Genomic DNA, 23216 nt, shown 5'->3' with positions numbered 1-23216 from the left:
TGTGCTATCGTTATTTCCATAGCAAGTGCTCGTCTGAGTTCCAACCTCTGGTCCCCCCTCGCCAATCTTTCACGATAAACAGCCGTCTAGCTGAAACACTGTCAATAATTTTCTCCACTATCTGTGCCTAAATCAAAGCGTAAATTCCATGAACAAAGTTTCTTTCTTAGAACTGCAAGCCTGTGGAACTCTCTACCGCTTGTCTGTTTCCCACCTGACTACAACTTGGATGACTTCAAGTCTAACATAAACAAATTCCTGATGAACCGTCCCCTTAAGTAATGGCACTTTATCAAATCTCCAATACTAACGAATACTACAACACTATCCCATTGATTACTCTACACGTAATAACCCTTATCCCCGAGTGGCTTCTGGGCCTTTATAAGTGATGCCCTCGATGTAGGAAAATAGAAAAAAAGCCCCCAGTCCTCTAGCAGCTGATCTAATATCTGAGATGGTTGCTTCCTCTTCAGATGCTTACGCAGATACTTTTTCTAGTCATACAGAGCTAATGGACACCATCCAAGCATGCTAACCCAAAAGATAGAACATTGTCAACCTTTTTTAGTGAAAAATGACTGCTACCGTATTAACATATTTCAAAGCTGTGCAAAATCAATAAAGCTTGTGGTTTGTTGATAAATATCAAGTTATGGAGTCTTGTGATCATTTCAAAAGATATACTAAAGTCAATGCGTACACTTGTTTAAATGTTGGATAGGTCAAAGTCAACCCATGTCGGGGTGAGATTGGCCACCTGGAATATGTGCCAAACAATTACTAAGAATGTAATATTTGACAAAATATCCTTTGTCCAACGTGCTCCTGTCCACTTTCTTTCTAATCTAGCACCAGCAGAAATTTTGTGTGTACCTTATTTAAAAAGATTACAAGCATGTTGTGTCTAATTTGGAGCAAAGTCATCCTAGATTACGGTACAGATTTAATTCCTAATTTGGAGCCTTAAACTATTATATTTTAAATATAGTTTAAGTATTATTTATCATTGTGATACCTATGTAGTCACCTGGATATAAAAACAAACTGACTTTCATAATCATTCCTATCCTTACATGACTTTCATAATCGTTCCTATCCTTATATGAGTTTGAATAAAGATGGTGAACACTGCCGTTGGCCACAGCTTTAGGATGAAATACTTCGTCGCAAATCGATATAAGACTTACTTAATCATATCTATTAATAGTAGATTAATAGGATTAAATTGTCTCGTACGTTGGATGAACTCATTTACGTACAGAGTAATTCTATTCTTTTATTTTACATTTTATTTGCTTATATAAACAGTTGAGTGTAGAGATCTGGTGATTTCCGGGATCTAATACTTGATTATATTCCTCAGAGGTTCAGATATAAGTTTTATTATTGAGAATTAGTAAAAGAAAAGTGTTTAGTGTGAATATGATTGCGTCCTCCTTTTGAGTATTATAACCTTGTGGCCTGTTTTTTTTTAACAGGGAAGGATACAGAAATCATGGGCAGAAGAGAAAATATGTTTGCTTAATGCCTGGTCAAAGTTGGCTTGGAAGTCAGTTTTAAAAAGGCATGTAACACATTCCTACACATAAAACAGGCACTAAACCGAATGGTAATGATTGTGAAATGATAAAAAGTCAATCTTGCAACAAGAAAACAAGCAAACAATAGGTTTTATTACCAAATATGCTAAAAGAAAAGCGAGTGTCATGAGTAGCATGAAGAGTTCTTCCAATACTCGAGGCTAACTACGTGTTTGTATCCCATAAAGGCTAAACGATAAATACTAATACTGAGAAATATTATAAAAAATCAAGAGTGTATATGATTGAATGTCGCACACTTTCATTTGCATGCCCTGTGGTCAAACCTTTATTGATAACCTCCTTGCACTGATCTGTTTCTAAAAAATCGTTAGAGGTTTGACAGTAGCTGAGTTTTTAAAAACATGGATTGATAACCAAATTCGAATGCAGTTCGTTCCAAAGCAAAAGTATGTAAGGAACCTTCACGTTGTCTCTCCCATAAGTACCCGATCTCTTTCTGGAAATAATTCTAACTTGAAATATACTGGGGAAGCATATGTCAACAATAAACATCTGATTCATCTGAAATGAATGAAGGAATGGTGTTCAACAACTTCAATAACTTTTGAAAACTTTGATAATCATCATACATGTAGACTCTTGTGATAACATAAGAACAGCTACAATAGATCAAGTATAACCATGAGTTGCAAAGAAGAAATATACGTTAATCTTAACAATTACGACATGAAGAATTGTTAACTCCGAAAACAGGTGAACAAAGTCTCCCCGTGCGAACATAATATATTTTTAACTTGTAGATCTGTGAAAAATGAAGTTAACAAATGATTGATGTTCGTGCAAGACGAAAACACAAAAGATAAAGGAATCTTAGCAATCATAACAAGTGGAATATTACTACTATTAAAGCGGGTAATTCTGTTCATGACAAAGCTTTTTCCTTCTTCATAGTTTTTCTCTGCTTACTCAGAATTTGCATGATAGTCACTAGTTTGTAATATGATATACGCCCACCTAAACTAGATGAAACATGCGACATATCTTTGTTTTTTTACGATACTATATATAACATGCGTTTGTTAAATATTGTCAGCATTTTTGCGTGACAAAACTCATATATCACCCTAAATTTTCACGAACTTAATTTTCCCAATAACAAACACATTATGACGGGCTTGCTTGTCTATAGACTACAACATGATCGTCTTCAAATTCAATTTCAACAAATACTTTTTATCACAAAGATTCCTCAGAAATTATCAATGTTGTCATTCTATTCGCCATTTGTGATAAAATTACCTTTTTGTTACTCGTAGCAAAAATTTCTGAAATGGTTAGTTTAGCATAGACGGTCCGGTTACGAACAAAAAAACATGAAAAGCAAAATGGTAGCCGCGTTTGATTATATGCTAATGAGTCTGGAGAAGAAACCATGAAATCTCGTTACTAATATGCAAATAATATGTCGTTGGATAAAGAACCTTTTTACTGAGAAGAAGTTGAATACCTGAAGTTATGATATTGCATCGCAATGTCCGTATATATAATACTGAAGCGTGACGATTTCAACGGCAAAAATAATTTATTAATATTTTAAACAATATCCACCATCAGTCAACTAACGATCCACCCATCTCATCGTCCTCATTCTTGTGTAGCTTTTGGGATATTGATAAGTGTTATGTAATTGCCGGGCAACGTCGAGTAGAAAGCATTTATTCAGTTATCGGTTTATCTATTCATCTATCTATCTAGTTGTCTATCTATCTTGCGGAGTAAATAATATATTTAATCGTGGGAAACGATTGTTAGTTGGGCGAGCATTTCGGATGCTGAAAAGTTCAAGGTTCATGCTTTAACAGGAATCAAACTCTTTGACCGATCAAGTTGCACCGGAAAGTATACAAACAGTGTCAGGGATTTTGGTTAGAATAAACTGAGTTAATTTTAGAGAGTTGGTTCTTAGACGCCGAAGAGGCAAGATGTGGTAAACAATCTCCCCATAAGGGGGCGACGATTTTCAAATGGAACCACAAGCAAAGACCGTCATTCACTCTAGTCTGCTACGATGAAACGCCTATGGGTTAATAAAGAAAAAATATATAAAAACATACATTCGTTCTGGGTTTCTGTCTTTCATGCGTCTTTGTTGTAACAAAAGTCGCCCCACCAAGATATTGGCGAATCTCCCAGAGGCCAAGCAGAAGACAGGTATGTCGTTATGTATATGTTTGTATATGTTCCGACACACCCACACTCAGAGACAAGATGAGCACGGCTGTTAAGACAGACGGTTAGAGGCTAGACGGTCCAGGCTTGATGAAAAAAAAAGTTAACAGTTAAATAAATAAAAGAATACGCAAACAGATAATTAAGTGACAAACAGATTATTTCATAATATCTCATAAGTGATGATTCATTAGTAACGAAAGCTAATTTTGCGACATATATGACTTTTATATTGTTATATTTAGTGTTTTTATAAAAGATTCATACTATAAAATGATATTTCCATTTTCAATGTTCTATTCCTACTGAAACGAAAGCATCTGGGTGATAGAAACAGGCAGGATAGTGACAGAATATAATAAACAAGATGGCGTGTAAATAAACTCCAGTATTTGAATGGGAGTGCGAAGATTGCGCTTAAAATGTAAATTAAAAAATAAGATTGTTTCTATTTTAAAGTGTGCTGATCGAAGAACGTATTTAAAGGAAATGTAGACGCACATAACCAATCTAGAGATTACCAAGAAAAACATGAGAATCCACTTGACGATCGAAGTGAGCAGACATCTTGGTTTTGCTCGCCTCACGTTATGTAATCAATAAGTTTGCTAAAAGTACGTCTACATTCTTTTTGTATGGACGCGACACATGGACTGTGTACCGACGTGATCTCAATAAACTATACAAAATTCCACTAGCTAAAACTTCGGAATATAACGAATATCTAAAGGTATAATTACGTAACTAACACAAGCATTCTTGAAAGAGCAAATCGCTGTAGTATTTAGACCTCCATCATGAGGCACAGGTTCCTTTGGTTGATTCACGTCCTCAGAATGGCTGAGAACAAGCTCTCTCAACAAAACACTACTAAGAACTAACAGCAGGAAAAAGGCCTATCGGCAACCCTCTACAACGATATATAGCGAAAGCAAAAACACCATAAAACACTGGATTTAACATTCACACCTGAGAAACAACAGCCCTATACCTGCACCTGTGGCGGTGATCCATCATATCCGGTTGCAAACAATATGAATGAAAGGACATTAATGGATAAAAAATTAAAAAAAAAACTAGCAGAACAGCATCAATCTCCCCGCCAAACTTTGCCTGCTTTTATGCCTACGGTGATTATATGTTCGGACTGGTCTGAGAAGCCATCTGTGAGCTAAACACTAAGAGAAAAGGAAATGGAAATTCTTTGATACGATAAATCGACCGACGACAATGTCGACATTCTATATGCAGTAGATTTTAACCTAAATGAAAATCCTTTCCCGATTTCGATATATCCATTGCACTGTAATATGTTTTGATTTGAAGAATGGACACACATATTACTATACCGTTACTAAAACGGCAATAATTACTATCAATCCATCCATCATTCCTTATTCTTATTTACTTGTCCTATTTCCTATCATTTTTATATATCTTGCACATAGTTCTTAAATAAACTTCATTTTATAAACATTGATGATATCCTAAGTACTTTAATTCATGAGGCATAGGTTGTATTTCTGTGATAGTCTAGTTTAGTGCTAAACAAATTGGACTAACTAGCGAAAATTCCACTCTCAATATTTAATGGTTTCATGCCGAATTTACAAATGAATGCTTTCCTTTGTAAACATATGTGCTGTCTTTATCATAAAAGTATATATCACATAACACCCAGGCTTTACCATTTCTCTGAAAAGAGCTAGACTTATTGTAATCACTTTAGGCACACATACCGGTTACTGCTAACTGGGGTAGTCAGATATTTATTGTAAGGGAAAAGTGTACGTTACCCAAGTTGCTGGCTTTGGAAAGCGACTTCTGACCACACACACATACACACACATACATAATGATGGCAGCAAATTCGCTTTCGAACATTGCCAATACACATACATACATATATACATACACATATACATATATATATATATATATATATATATATATATATATATATATATATATACAATGTTAACTAATAAATGTGGTTGTATGTTATAGTTTTCATTCAATGATCACAAGTATATTAATACCTGAATAGCTCAAGCTAAGTTAGGATTCGGTCAGATAAATTGCATTCAATTGAGAAAGTTGTCAACATACCTTAATATAATTAACATAGAAGCAGCTTTTTTATTTATAAAAACTTCAGTTACTGTGGTATAATTGTTATATTTACCCCAGTTCTGTTTTTTGCATCGTTGATGCAAACTGGTCCACGAGCACCAAATTGAACGTTTGTTACATAGAGTTATCATTGATGTTATCACTAGGGTTATCATAGAGGGGCACCAAATTGAACGTTTGGCGTATAACATAAAAGAATTCCGTGTGCGTATGATCGTCTAGTTTCATATGCGGTTGTGTGTGTTCATCTCTAATTGTTCATATGTTTTTGTGTGTGTGCTACATGCATTTTCTTCGACAGACCTTACTTCATGTGTCGTCAATGTGATCCATCTGAAATTCATCTTCTCTTGAGCGGGAGACTGATACCTGTTAGACGAAGATTTATCACTCCAAGACGATGAATGGGTTTTATAGATTTTATTTACCTCCCAGATGTCGACACAGAATATGGAAGTAAATCTTGCTTGCTTTGAACACATCAGCGTCCCCCACTCCCAGTGAAGAGGAGGGAACAGCTATTAAGCCGTCCGTCTTCTTCAAAGCCCAAATCCAGTCTCACAGATCTAGCCAACCTGACCACGTCACTCATACGTAATCTGGTCAGCTGACCCTCGGTTCTGGTAAACGTGTCTACACTCCACGTTTACTCACCCCTCTCTCTCTCTCTCAATCCATTCTGTAACATAATGATTACTCTATTCCCCCCTCTCTTACTCTCTCTCTCTCTCTCTCTATATATATATATATATATATATACATATATATATTATGTATATTTGCAACTAAATAACACACTTACTACTTTTCAACTTCAACATTTCTACCGTAACACCTTGGGATTTGAGGACCAAGTACAGTAAAATGTTAAGCGACTATGACGAACGCAGTGATTCTTACGCTTCTGCGATTATATCATTTTCTTTACGCACTCAATATAGCCATTGCAATTATCTAATATATAATCGTTTATCAACAGCATATGGCTTTATTAAAAAATAATAAAGTCTACACATTTTTATTAATTTTGTAATCTAAGAATTAATATTTTTATGTTGCTAAATAATGATTTCTACCTTCTCGATTCGCCCGGTCTTCCATAATTATTTTCTTAGTTTCCAACGGTAAACTTCCGGATAACACGCCAACGGCCTTTTTAATTATTTTATAATCAACACTACTTCACGCTGACAACGGAGCTTCAAACAGCCTAACTTTTCTTTTTAGCACTTTTTTCGTCTTTCGTTTTTCACAAATATTTTAATTACACGAGCGATTTTATTAACGCACACGAAAATGACACCTTGTCTGTCTTCACGGGTGAGAAATGCCGCCACCGAGTTCTCTCTTCACCCCTGTAGTAAAACTGTGGCGAATCATTGATACTCAACCAAATATTTAATTTACGCCAAGGATATTTGCTCAAATAGGTAAATTTGCATTGCCCGATTCGTCCGTTTTAAAGCTCATCAACCTCTTTTTGCTATTTAATTACGGAATTATTAATAAGTTGAAGAGAATATATTGAAAACAGGTTCATTAAACACCATTTATTTTTCATGGCTGGATAAATTTAAGGAGTTACTTAGTTGCAATTTATCTTGTTGAAGGCCGATGGAAATATCAAGAGAGATGTCATGAATCAAAAACGGAATTTAGACAACAGACCTTGCACAAACACATGATTAAATATCCGTTCAGATAAAGTTTTCAAACAAATTTCACAGTACCTCATCCTAACATTGTAACGTAACATAGATATACACGTATTTTATATGTAAATTTTGATGAAAATTGTATTTTGGTCTTAACATGTTAGTTTTAAAGGAAGAAACTAGTGTATAATGACTGATTATTTTATTCAAAACTATTCAGTAGACGAACACTTTCAGAAGGCAGAACAAATGCACAATTCTGCGGTGAAAATTAAACAGTGCGTGCATTTTTGTGTCTCTCCATAATAGATATTTTTGTTCTTAAAAGGCTATCTGGTGTTAGGTTTTGTATAAAAATAATATTGTATGCTTACACGCACGCACACACACACACACACACACACACACACACACATATATATACATATATATGTATAAATCAAATATTAACTAATAAATGTGGCTGTATGTTATCGTTTTCATTCAATGATTACAAGTGTATTAATACACGAATGACTCAAGCTAAGTAAGGATTCAGTCAGATAAATTGCATTCAATTGAGAAAGTTTTCAACATACAAAAATATAATTAACATAGAAGCCTCTATTTTAATTGATCAAAATGATCTCTCTCTCTCTCTCTCTCTCTCTCTATATATATATATATATATATATATATATATATGTATATATATGTGTATGTATATATATCGAATACAAAATATTTATTGAAACATCTGTGCCTGCCTATTTCGAAACATTGATAACAAAATATCCAGTTATTTGTAAAATAGCTCCATATATTAATTTCTTACCATCACCATTACATTTAAGAGAAACAAATAAACAATTGCCAACATTTCGAAATGGTTCAGTTTCTTTATTCTTTCATATTCGCAGACTTGGCACAATTCGGTTTCATTATATCTTTCCACAAGAGAAAGTCATAACTGAAATACTAAAATAAATAAGCTAAACGGATAGTTTCAAAGGGCGGCATATGTTTTCGTCAATTTTTACTGATCTTCGTAGAACATTTATTGATAAGCGCTTTTGATGTGACCTTAGGATCTTGCTATCTAAAGAATAGGTTCAGAAAGTAGCGGAAACAGTTGTTTGAATTAAAACTCATTGTGAACTGTACTCGAAATGTTTACTAAATTATTTAATATTTCGAGTTCTGGTGGTATGTATTATTGAACAACTACCTCCACTTTGTGTGAATTCAAAGAATCTATATCATTCCCTCCTCTCTCTCTCTCTCTGTCTCCCCCTCTCTCTCTATATATATATATTTATATAATATATATATTATATACATGTACACTTACATATATATACACATATATATATTTATATATAATATATACATATTATATACATGTAAAACACACGCACACATATATATTTATATTTATATATATATATATATATATATATATATATATATATATATATATATATATATACAGACATGACAAAAACGAATAGACACCCATTTAAACAGTTTATTTATATAAACGTGTTTTATGGAATGCAACAAATGATCACAAAATAAAAACTAATACTTGGTTTACATTTCCTTGCCTGTTTTGTAATGCTAGCACCTTTCTAGGCATGGAATTCATCAGTTGACGAATATTATTCAGAGGAATTTCTTGCCATATCTGATGCAGTAATGCTAAAAGCTCAAACTAAGAAGATGGACTCCTTTTCTTTTTGCAAAGGTTTAAGTCTAATATCCTACAGATGTTTTTAATTGGGTTCGTATCCGGGGACTGATTTGGCCAATTAATTTTATTAATCTTATTTTGACTCGAACAATATTGTGTCGCCCTAGCAGAGTTACAAGGAGCTCCGGCTTTCCATAAATCGGGAGTTAACTTGGTTCATTTTACCACTTGAGCATATTGGTAGGAGTCCTTCATTATATACTGAAAGAAATTTAGCAGAATTGATGTTTCCTTCACACTCCACCAGATCTGACCGGCCATCGCTTTAAATCCTCGATACCCATATCCTTCCACCGCCGGAAAATATTGCAAATTGTGACTCATCAGAGATAATTACATTCTTCTAAAAGATCATACGTCTCTCCATCATCTCACGAGCGTCATTTTTTCTGCGCTTGATATTGACAGAACAAAGAATAGGTTTCCTTCTCTCAGCTCTACAATAGTAGCCCTGTTTGTGGAGATACCTGTTAGCTGTTGGGACTAACACCAGCTTGTGTTGAAATGTCAGATGCTATGTATCGAGCATCTTCTTCAACATTTATTTTCACAAAACGCAAGTTTCTTTTGTGCACACATTGTATTTTCTTGTGAAATGTACGACCACGCCATTAACCAGAGAAAAGGGTATTGGAAGATTTCCTGCTATTTTTCGATAATCAATGCCACGTTCCTGCTCAGCTACGATTCGTCCGCGAATCGCAGAAATTCTGGTAAGCCTGATGCTCATTTGGTTCAAGGTATACTTCAATGTTTTAGATACAATTATAATAAAAGTTATTTCTGCATTATTCTGATCTGTAAATAAAAATAAGCATATATTAATCTTGCAAACGGATATTTATCAACGCGTCTATTCTGTTCTGTCATTAAATATATGACCTTCACAAGCTGTAGTCAGGTCCTTATGATTTTAAATTTCCATTTATCTGGGCATTGATAACCTTATACAGAAAACGAAGTAAAATTTTATTTTAAGGTATACACACATTTTGTGTGTAATTTGCGTATGTGTATTTGCAGAAAACATGTTTGCGCGTATCAAAACTCGAGAGAGAAAAATAATAAATGTATTGAAAGTGTCGCTTTTAATTTAGTTCAAAAACTTCATAATGAGACAAGCAGTAGTGAAATGAAGAATATAATATACATATTTAAAAGAATATTCGCGTCATAAAAATGTACTTGTGAAACTGAGAGCTAAAAAGTCTTTTACAATAAAAGCGAAATGTCTAATACATTTATTGCTATTTTTTTTTCGGAAGTTTGTGCTTTTTTGTCACATATTAAGCCACTTTATTGTCCATGTCATTGTTATGGCCATAAGTCGCATTCAAGTGTTGCTGTCGTTTGATATTTTTATCAAACCGGAAAAGAGCGAATGTGACCTTTTAACTGTCTGTTTTTTTTTACATCAAGGGAGGTTTGTACTTTAACTTATAGCTTATTTAAAGCAAACATCATTGACTGAGACAGTTCCGAGCAACAAATGGATTCGTCGCAAATGTAGGGTCCTCAAGTGTTTGATTCAGTTTGATTGTTTTCTTCTACGCCATATCAACCCTTTTCGAATTATTTAATGCTGATTCCGGTTGTTTGGGTAAGAATTTTATATTAATCCTGTTTGAGTTTTATTTTGTTCTGCGGCATATCAACACTTTTCTGGTTACATTGATTCCTAATCCGGCCATTTTATAAAATATTTATGCTTTAATTTCTTTACGTCTTAAAATATTTATCAATTGTATTTAATTTGATTTTGTAAGTTTGTAGTAGAAAACTGTTTTTTTTTATTTTGAATTTACACATCATTCAATTTTGCAAAAATTGAAGAAAAATATCAACGTCTGGTGCCTTTTTGACAGAGAAGCAGATATCTCCAGAGCACCTGATCTTGTCGCACCGTGGGTGCACATTGAAAAATAAGAGATTGTTCATTAGAGACTTCTAATATTGCATCAACCGTCTTTGTTATAATCATATTTTTTATTAGCTGTATATATCAAATTTCTTTAAGTCTTGCCTGGATTGATTTGCTTTTAAATATGTAAAAAAGATTAATTCTAGAGTGTTTTTTTTTTGCTGTATTTTGTAATTTAAACATCCAAGTGGCTGTTCATTATGTGACTAGCAAAATTTTCGTTACAACTTTTTTTTTATTTGTTAGAAAAAAATGTTACGTTTCGTCTTATATTCTTTAGTTGTTTGCCTTTTCATTCCCTTCATTAAAAGTCGTTTATCTTGTTATTTAATTCATGCAATGGTCAGAGTTACGCCACCTCAATTATTCCTGTAGAATCGAAAACTTGATATGCTTAAAATATTTTAAGGCGATTCAACGCTGGCATTATGTAAGTTCGTTAACTCTGCCAAAGAGCTCCGTCTATGAAACTTCCGTTTCATCCAACATACACAAATATAGAAACGATAATTCTTTGCAATGATTGTATCTAGAATCGTGTTACTGTGATGTTTCTGTAGGAAAAACATAGACTTTAGATCAGTCGTGTACCAACAATGATGATAAAGAAAACAGATACTAGATGTGCGTCTTCTGGTATAAATGTATTGTATCGTGGGGGAGAACCACCATCCAAGCGGTTGCCAAGTTGTTTTTGCCCTATGGTGGAAAATTACACGTTAATCCGTACAGTTGTACTGTGAGCTGCGGAATGAATTATGTTAAAGATGTTATATCAACTATCAATGTTGAGTCGATGTAATTCATCAGTAGCCTGGAAAGAATCAATATTGTATTTAATCTCTTTGTAGGAAAATAATTCATGTGGTCGTAAAACCATGAATTGTGGAAGATCACTAGATCAAAAAGTGAAACGGGCTGGAACAAAGAAATGAGAGAATCAATCAGACAATTCTGAAGAACACATGCCATAACAGTTCTAATAGGTCATAATCGGCAACATAAATGCTGTTAGAGTAGAAGAATTGGTATGGTCAACCAAATTACTGATAAGCTTCTGAACATTATCACAGTCCCTCAAATGAGATAGATCCACCAGCCCTAATATGATAACAGATTGGCTGTGCTACTTGCTTGCTATTATGTGACCGACAAACTTTCATAACCTGAAGCGTATTTAACATACTCCATTGATTTTCATAGCATACTGCAATGTATCTCAGTTACTGTTTTTTATTTTTGTATATCATTGCAATCATTTCTCAATATCTCTTCTGCGAGCCAGGGTGAATACTTACTCGATGTAGTTTCCGATGTTATTATGAGCAACAGTTGAAAAGGAGGGTAATCACACCCTGTATGATGAGGTTAAAATCACAGACATGGAGCAACACTGGAAGGTGAACCAAAACAAAAGATCGACGCATGTGCTAGTGTCAATCATTGGAAGAGTCGTCATTGTAACTTCAAAATAAGTCATCGTTGCTGGTTTTCAACGTTGTAATCTCGTGTAAAAGGAACATTCGTTTATAAGAGTGACTGAGTCCACATGATTGACATTGGTGCCAGTGTGGAAATCTGGCATTGATTTCGGACAACAAACAGACGAGTCCAGCCTGTGCAGTGGATGCACACAAACTCATTTTCACATTAGACTATTGTCTTGCCTGTTATGCAGAGCAGTTTACGCCATAATAATCTATGGTAAACAATAAGACAGTGCAGATGGTTTAATAATAATGATGATGATAATAATAATAATAATAATAATAATAATAATAATAATAATAATAATCACAGCACAAGATAACTCGATGGGAACCAACTACATCGAAACAAAAACCGACAAATTACAAGAAAACAGCAAATGCACGCTATGGGGACAAAGAGACGAAACGATAAACCATACAGTAAGTGAATGCAGCAAACTGGCCCAAAAGGAATACAAGAACAAACACAACCAAGTGGGAAGAACAGTACACTGGGAATTATGTAAACAACTGCATCTCGAACGCACAGACAAGTGGTACAAACATAGGTCGGCAACAGTACTTGAAAACAAGAATTACACAATCCTATGGGACATAGACATACAATCTCCGCTGAATAAGTACAAAGAGAATTGGGACCTTGGAGAGGCTTATTGCTACTTAAATTCCAATGAAGACCAATAGCCGCTATCAACGAGAAATCAATGTCCAGCAGTTGTTGCGATAATTTATTTTCAAATGGAGCGTACTGGAAAGCTGGGGTTCTTTGTTGTCACTCAACTTCCAGGGAACAATATACGCTATTTTCAAGGAGAGATCAATAATAATAATAATAATAATAATAATAATAATAATGATAATAATAATAATAATAATAATAATAATAATAATAATAATGATGATAATAATAATAATAATACCGATTGGTTTCAGTAGGCAATCTTTGATGATGACCTGTGTGAGAGTTTCTAGTAAGTAGCAATATTAAGTAATTACAATATAAGGAAAGAACACGCAAACTGATTATATGTACGTAAACAAATAAATAAAAATGCAGTTTCACAAATTCGCTTGTATAGCTTTCCTTGTGAAAGTGCATTTTAGTATATAAGTAATTGATTTGAACTAATGGAAAAGAATGTCAGATTCAAATCATCGATAACAATATATGTACAACGCATTGTTTCATTCTGAAACAAATCTAATTGAAACTAGAAAGCTGAGTACGTTAGCTATCTCTTATAAATTTAATTCCTAATCATTGCAAAGTATCATCGAAACGAGACTAATTGAGACGAATCAGAAGACTACTCTTCTCTCTCTCTCTCACTATTTTTCTCCGCCCGGATTTGCATTATGGTATAACACCAATCTAAAATGGATGGAACATGCGGAATAACAATATTTGTTTGAATTTACAAAGAGTCTAGTAAGAAATAGCGATAAAGATATTAACTACATATTCCTAAAGAAGCCAGTACAATAGCCGAAACATAGTAACTGTCCGAATTAATTAATTAATATAAAAACAACAGATATTGATTTGGATGTTTTTTTTTCTGTAACCATTACGTTTACTCCCTGCACTCTTAGCCTTTTTACGTGGACATTTTCGGTTTAGGAGATTAGAATTGTGTCGATGTAAGAATCATAGCGAAAATATTATCTAATATCGTGGGGACATTTTCAACAAAATAAAGGCTGTATGGTTCTCTTATATACACGCTTGCAGTTGTTAAATGCCAGCATCTCGACACGGTGAATCCCCTGGAACAAGTGCTTTTCTCGATGCAATCTGATAGAGAATTATGGCGTCTAAAGTTCGTGAATATTTCACCATTAATTAATACATGACTCAGGAATATAAACAAGTTGTCATCACACAGCAATTTCGAATTAAACTATTTAATTAAGAGGAAAAGGATTGTCCTCATTCTGTGTTACTTAACTCTCATCAGTTCATTAATCATTCGTTAGTGGCTTTATGAAAAGTTGAATGCAACATCTCTGAATACATTATTCAAGTACCTAAGACATTTGATTAAATAGACATTTAATGAGAGTAAGTAACTACGATGATGTATTTACGTCTTTTTTTTTTTTTATAAGAAATGTAACCATGAAAATTATGCCTTGAAGTAAGAATAATTCGCTTTGACGTAATCCTGAATAATCATTTTTTGTGAACATTTAAAAAAAGATCACTTAGATTAAAAAATATTACGTAAATTCTTTGATGTTTTTCTGTTAAGGTATTTTAATTAAAAAAAAATATTAATGACTAACCAGTTTTAAAATTTTTAGGATTACGTCAAATTATCTGTGCCAAAATCAAAACGTGGATTCCATGAACAAAGCTTCTTTTTTAGAACTGCACGCCTGTGGAACTCTGTTCCGTCTCCCTGCTTCCCACCTTACTACAACTTGGATGTATTTAAGTCCAACGTTAACAAATTCCTAATGAACCGCCCTCTTAAGTAAACACTTCATTAAATCTCCACACTAACGTACTGTACTTGCAATAACCCTTATTCCTGAGTGACGTCCGGGCCTTGATAAGTGGTGACCACCGTGTAAAAAAAAAAAAAAAAAATTCGAACCCGGATTTCTACGATTCGATGCCTCTATTCAGTTTCGAAAGACAAAGGATACATCCCGTGGAAGCAGCTGCACGTGTAATTGTGAGGCAAGTGTTGTGAAATCACCAACCACACCTCTCCTGAATCGGCAATGTTTGAGTCCAGTGGCAAGGACGACTGGAAACAATGCCGATATAAGGGTAGAACGCATACATCACCTGAAAGTCCCAAATACGCATCCATTTAGTATTGACAAGGTTTAACATTGCTTTAAAAACTAAAAAAAAAAACTACTGCCTTAGTAATCTGTACTCTTTATATTTTTGTCAACCAATAGCAAGTTTTTTTTTTCTGCGCGAAGAAGCGAACACGTAAAACACTACAACTTTTTAATAATACGGATTCCAATTTTAAAATAAACAGGAGGATTTCTTCTAAATAGATATGCACTTACATATGAAAAGGTCACAGTTGTTTAGTTTTGGAAATTATATTTTCCAATTTAATACTAACGAGTGAGGAAATGTTAACAAAAAGTATTTGTTTAAAAAAACAAATTCTAATCATTTTGAATGCCTAAAGTTAATTGTTTTTAATTTTCCCTTGAGTAATTATTAGGGCACTGACAACAGCATATTCTTTTCATTGTTTTGACTCTCAAGTATATATCCGACACAGTCAAAGTTAATCAATCGAGAACCTCATCATTACTCTATATAAAGGCATATAGGATATAAACGAATACACACTAAAGCGTCCAAACAATTAAAAGAATAATGCTAATGTCCTAGCCATAGTAATTATTTATATCAGTTCAAGATTTTTTGGAATGTACGATTTTTAACACACGATAATTGCGGAACGATGATCTTGTGCACGTTTCGCTTTGTAATAGCTGGGTGTATAAAATATTATACACCAATCTCATCGTTAAAACTAAGACCTTTGATGGTCGATATAATCATTCGGGCTACGATGCTTACTTTTTAAAAAGTTTTATTTTTTATAAAAGATAAATCTCAGGTCGCATGTACTTCCCAGTCAAAGGAGATAGCGAGGTAAGGGTTTTGCAGTTCTTGCAGGCAGATGCTGGTGTCCTCCTGCATAGAGTATCTGCTGTTCTCAAATGGCTGCTCATGTAGTACTTGCCAGACACAATGTTGCTTAACGTCGGTGATCCAACGAGTCTTTTTGTATCAACGTGAATATGCTATATATCAACAAATACATAGCTTGTCTTTTTACATGTACCTACATTGTGCGACTCTATTATTATGCTCGAAGTGTCGGTAAGTAGAGAGTAAAGTATCCCTGCCTGTTTCTAGAGTCACCTCTGACCCATAGGTCTTACTCCAACTTTTCCCATCAACAAATGACTCCCGTTATATAACAAACTTAAGTAATTTAATTGCACTTTATTGGACGAGAACACATCATTATTGCCTTGATCTAGAGGCAATAAAGTGTATGCCTTTGAATTAAAATTGAAACATGTTCGAAGTATTATCCAAATAGAAATAAAACTGAGGCTACAACATTTCTGATGTGTAAACCGAAGGCAGGTCGATATGTTTCTATTTCATTTACATTTTACCTTTAATAATTGTGTGAATACGCGCGGCTTATTGATCTGCAAAACGGATTTGAATAGCGTGCCGAATAGAAACGGAAGTCAGCCATTTTCTTTTCAACTGATGTAAGGTTTTAGTTAACAACTATTAGTTTCCCAAGGGGGCGAAAGACACCATGTAAACGGAACCCTGCTGTGAACACTTGTCGTGGTTACTGGTGGCTAATGGTATTTCCTTTTCCATCCTATTAAACCATCTTTTACCTGCCAACTAGGCATAGAGAAATGAATTGAAAATGAACAGCGGGGCGTACGGCTGTTCTGTTAACGTGTTTTTGTATAGAATAGTGCAGTTACCGGAGTTGTGAATGAGAGGGCCGTCGACGAAGGTGAAAACCTCGTCTGACACGTCTTAGCATTATGCTATAGATATACGCGTGTTTGCCGGGAGACTCATTTAAAAGGGAAGGGGAAAATAAAGTAATATTCACTCTTAAATTCTTCTTATAGGAGGCGAATAATCAGTAAAGGGAATCAAACTGAGTCAAATATAGAAGAACCTGAGAGATATTTTAAGTGGAGGCAACTTCAACATATCACGAAAGAAATGGAGTTTCATTTCTTCTTCTGCTTCTCCTTATTTTTAGAGTGGGACAAGAAAAAATTAGTATTCGAAGGCGGACACATTTCTCTGCAAAAATAGATTCACAACTGTGAAACCGTTTGAATAGCTACTATTAATACAGTAAATAAAGATGTGTGCCTATTACATATATTTATGCCTTTGCTTTGCATATGGCTACACACACACACACACACACACACACACACACACACACACACACACATACACACACACATATATATATATGTATGTGCGTGTTTGTGTGAGTATGTGTGTGTGTGTGATTCACCTCATATATATATATATTAATATATATATATATATACATATTAATATAGATAAATGTATGTTTATATGGAAAGCAAACGAAAATAGCTACACTACAATAATTGGCGTATCTATATTCGAATGTAGACACATAAAGCCTTATAGACTCAAGAGAATACTTTATATATATATACATATATACATATATATATGCATATATATATATATGTATATATATAATATTAAACAGGGTATACATATATGGTAGCTTCCGTCAGCTTTGACAACTTATGGGTAGCCACTGAAAGAGTGCGTGCGCGTGGAATTTTTGTGGCAAGTGTTCCGTAATCTTTAATCACACTTCTCCTGAGTCGGCGTTGTTAAATACAAGTGACAAGTAAGAATTCTAAAATGGTCACCCATCTAGTATTAGCCAAGCTGAAGATTGCTTAACTTCGATGACACCCGGTGTGTCAACCTGATTATGCCATATATACATATATAATGCTTACATGCGCGCGCGCACACAGACACACGCACGCACACAATATATATATATATATATATATATATATATTGTGTATTTGGCAGCATGTTTTCATTTAGATCGACATTTTTTATAATTTCTCCACTTTTAGTATGCTCGTTCTAATATCGCAGTCGAATTTATGTAATAAAGTTCCATAGTCGTTTTCGTCCATCTGTTTTTTTTCAAGTACTCTCAACTGATTTTCTTCAGTCGTCTTCAGGCAGTTTTTAATGACTGTTTCTTTTAAAATATGGATGCTATTATTTGCTTTAGTACAAATTACATTCAAATTACTTGAAATAGTGATGCGTCTTGTGTGTAAAAATATGTTTGTAACATGTTTAGAACGTGACTAAAATAAATGTACAATGGTTTAAAAGTGTGATTCATCAACATGGTATGGAATATATAGTTTTTTAAAAAATTTAATTAATGTATAAATTTACATTGCAACATGTACATAGATATACAAATGTAACTATATATGCATAGACACACACTCACACACATACATTATATATATATATATATATATATATATATATATATATATATGTATATATATATATATATATATATATATATATATATATATATAATGGATGGTTTCGTACCCAAGCACTTTAAAATGTTGTTACTGTTTTCGAAATTTACATTGTTAATTTTTTGGCTCTTTATCTCTTATCTACAGTGCTTTTAGTATTGTTTTTTTGTTTGTTTTTTTGCGTTTAGATCCATACGAATGATTCGTGTTTTAAACTAAGATTTTTCTAAATTGGGAATGCAGGCAGTCATCTTATTTTAGCTGTTACTAGGTACCTCAGGTTTTCTTTTTACTAGGATACCGGATTTGAAGTAGTCATTTTCTATTACAAAGTTTCTCTGTTATTTAAAAAAAAGGACTTGTGTAATCATAATGAAGAAGAAAAAATGCCAGTGTGACAGAGGGCTTAAAATGAGATGTTATTTATATATATATAAGTGTAGCTAATAATGTTTGTATGAACATACTCTTATATATAAAAACTAAGCCGCTCTCCTTTAACAATTACAAGACGCCTCTCCAACACCTTATATCCGTGACAAACAGCACGCTACCTAAGAATTCTACCTTCAAACTCCTCGGCCTAACATTTGCGGGCAATATGAAATGGGACAAATATATCGGCTGTTGCAAAGAAGGTGGACTCCCCCTATCGAGCTAGAAGACTACTCACGCCTGAGAGTATCCTGTACCTTTACAGGGCCACCATTCGCCCATGCATGGAGTATTGTTGCCACATCTGGGCTGGTGCATCTACCACTAGTCTCTCCCTCTTAGATAAAGTCCAAAAAGAGTTGTCAATCAGCAACGAAACGTTAACATGTATTAAAAGAGTAAATTAAATCCGTTGCCAAGGCCGCTGGAAAAATGGTGGAATTCTTCTATCAATCCGGTAGATATCTCACTGCTGATGCAATTCTCTATCTATATAAGAGCCAGGTACGTCCAAGGATGGAACACTGTTCCCACATCTGGGCCGGAGCTGCTAGAAAGGACTTATCCTGTCTTGATAGAGTTCAAAATAGATTTCATAGCTTCGTAGCGGATGTCCTTTTTTCTTCCCTGCAACCTCTTACTCACAGAAGATATGTTGCAAATTTGTCTCTGCTTTATCTTTATTTTCATGGCAAGTGCTCGTCTGAGCTCCAATCTATGGTTCCCCCTCGTCCAACTTTCACAAGAAACACCCGTCTAGCAGAAATCGCTATCAATAATTTCCCCCACTCTTTATCTGTACCTTAACCTAAACGTCGATTCCATGAGCACAGCTTCTTTCTTAGAACTGCGCGCCTATGGAATTGTCTTCCGTTTTCCTGCTTTCCAGCTGACTACAATATGGTTGTCTTCAAGTCTAAAGTAAACAAGTTTTTGATGAGCCGTTCCATATAAGTTAACAAATTTTCCGAATTTCTATTACTAACGATTACTATATTGTACAATTTCTACTGTACACTCTTTAACCCTTACCCTTGAGTGGCGTCAAGGCCTTGATACGTGGTGATGCCTATGAAAAAAATGGATTATTTCATTAAGTTTATTTTTTACGGTGATTATTTAAAAATAAAACATATTCTAAACAAGCCTGATCCAATTAAGTATCTTTTTAAAACATATTGTATCGAAATCTGTTAAGCTATTGCAGATAATATGGCACAACAATAATAAACAAGAATCGGCTCGTTAATATTGAATTTTGGGTCATTAGGTTAAATGCTATTTAAGGTCAATTATTAACATCCGGGCAACATAATCCGATTTAATTTACACTCATCGCTTTTATGACCGGCCGAAGGGATTACATGATTGTTATTCTAGTAAATGTCTAAAATGTAAAGCTTATGCTTAAGGGGATTTTAGAAGTAAATCAAATTCAATCGATTTTGCTTAATTCATGTGTAACTGCTAGGGATCAAATTCAATGTAGTAGATCTGATAGCACTGCGTTTATTTTATTACTACTAAACCACTCTAAATCATCTAGGAGAAGATGCTGAAGGAATGTCTATTGATTATTAATTGATTACCTATTGCTCACATATCCTAAAATCTAAACAATCTGCATTTTCAATGAGCATTTTGATCCTATTTATATAAAATCTATATATATATATATATATATATATATATATATATATATATATATATATATAGTCATTTATAAAATATATATGGCGATTAAGCTACACTGAATATTCCGCGTTTCATCCACTCTAGGACTCTTCAGGCTTATGCGCATAAGCCTTAAGAGTCCTAGAGTGGGTGAAACGCGGAATATTCAGTGTAGCTTAATCGCCATATATATTTTATAAATTACTAACTAGCTCTACCTACGTATTGAGCACTTTTGAAGGCATAAATCTATACTTTCGTATATTAATTTTATGTGAGTAAATTAAGTAGTTATATATATATATATATATACATATATATATGTATATATATATGAAATCTGTTATTATTTTTATCGATACGTAAGCGGTTTTGAATCATTGCCCGTTTTCGTATTTTATTTTTCGCTTCCTACGCGGTGAAAAGGGAAGGGGTTACCGCTCTTATTGTTGTTTTTGTGTGCCCTTTTTTTGACGTGATATATTTTTATTTATTTTATTATTAAATATTAAAATATTTTTATTTAAATATTTTTATGTGCATAAAATATATCCATGAACACGTAAATCTGGGTATAAACCCTCATCAGCATGGATAAACCATCAACAATGATCGAACTTACGTGTATATTTCCATCAATCTAATGTTTTACCATACATATTATATATATATATATATATATATAAATAAAACGCCATGCTGCAAGTGTTTGGGAGGATCCTTTTCTTGTTAAAATATTTAATGAGAATTATGCGTATGTTTTATATTTTTCTTTCAGCCAAACTTTCTAATTACCATATCTATATCCTTTTTGACACTACACCTGTTTTTATTAGTTTCTAAATGTTTCTGAAGAGTAGCTTAATAAACAAAGAAAAACATGTTTCATTATTGACTGGGAAACGCATCCATGATGCATCGCTGCTTTTTCGCACGTCCATTTAAGGGGTTGTTTCATAGAACTTGACACTATTTACAGTTTTCGTCAGGCAGATCAAACTTTAAGGTCAGAAATGCATAAATTCCTGCTATCATAATAATGCCATTTGCAGTCGCCTGTCATCTGTTCGGGCGGATAAAAAAGGAAGTATCGTTTTTGAAGCACTGACACACACACACACACATACCCATATATATATATATATATATATATATATATATATATATATATATATATGTGTGTGTGTGAGTGTGTGTGTGTGTGTTTGTGTGTCTCTGTGTGTGCATTGCAGAATATCAGGAAAGCATTGGAACTGCGGGTTTCAAATCTTTTGAAAGGAAATATTACTCAATCGTTCTTTATAAATGTTACCAAAGTTTTCCTGAACTACTATACTACATATATAAATACATATTAGGCCTTTATTTTTGAATTTATTTGAATAATCAATCAATTTGATGAGTTGCTGTCTCACGGATCTTACATAAAGCTGCATGTGTGTAAATTAATGCTTTTACTTATATTAATACTACACACACGCGCGCTTGTAAATTGCACGTTATAGTGGAATGATACGAGTACATCACAGGTCCTTGTTCGAGGTAGAAGTGTTGGTGCATTAATCCAAAATTATTCGACAGAAATTTCTACAGTCTAAACGAGTCACCAATTCACGACGGTAGATTCCCCTAAATGCTCTACATTTTTAACAGGTCGACGATTTGAGTCTTTCGATAAAGATATGGAAACTTGTTGCGAAATTAGTCCAAATCCGAAATTTCATTGAAAGGTGCGCATGGGAGAAGGCTGCCTCCATTTTGAGGAAGATTTTTTTTTTTTTTACAAGATATGCTTGTATAATGAATCTTTGTTTTAATACGGCGCACGAACCTTTTCACAACCTACAAGAATCATGCTGGTAGATCACATCAAGTTTATAGATTAGACGTTATAGTAAAAGTGCTAAGGGTGAATCGTGCTAGAGGATTACACGCAATGGTGGAATCATGCTGGCACATTGCACTCGACAATGTCATCATGCTGCAGAATCACACGTGTTTTAGAACACACGTAAATTAAACTCTAAATAAATAATATGACACAGAACTAGCTTTCTTACGCCAGAAAAAGTATGCGATGTTAACTCAATATCAATTGCATCTTTTATTCATAATTTTTGGAGTATTACTAACATTTCGAAGGGTAACATAGTGTTAGGTTACCCTCTTGTTGAGCCAGATTTGTTTGAGATCCCAAATACTTTACACAAAGGCTGCGAGTCATTTTTATATAGATTTATAAAACAAGAAAGTATCACAAGAAGAGCAGAGAGATATAATAATACT

This window comes from Euprymna scolopes, chromosome 4 (assembly GCF_053919585.1).
Source record: "Euprymna scolopes isolate OS-2025 chromosome 4, ASM5391958v1, whole genome shotgun sequence".
NCBI lineage: Eukaryota > Metazoa > Mollusca > Cephalopoda > Sepiida > Sepiolidae > Euprymna > Euprymna scolopes.
The sequence above is the reverse complement of the archived record's forward strand: the minus strand, read 5'-3'. Positions refer to the sequence as shown.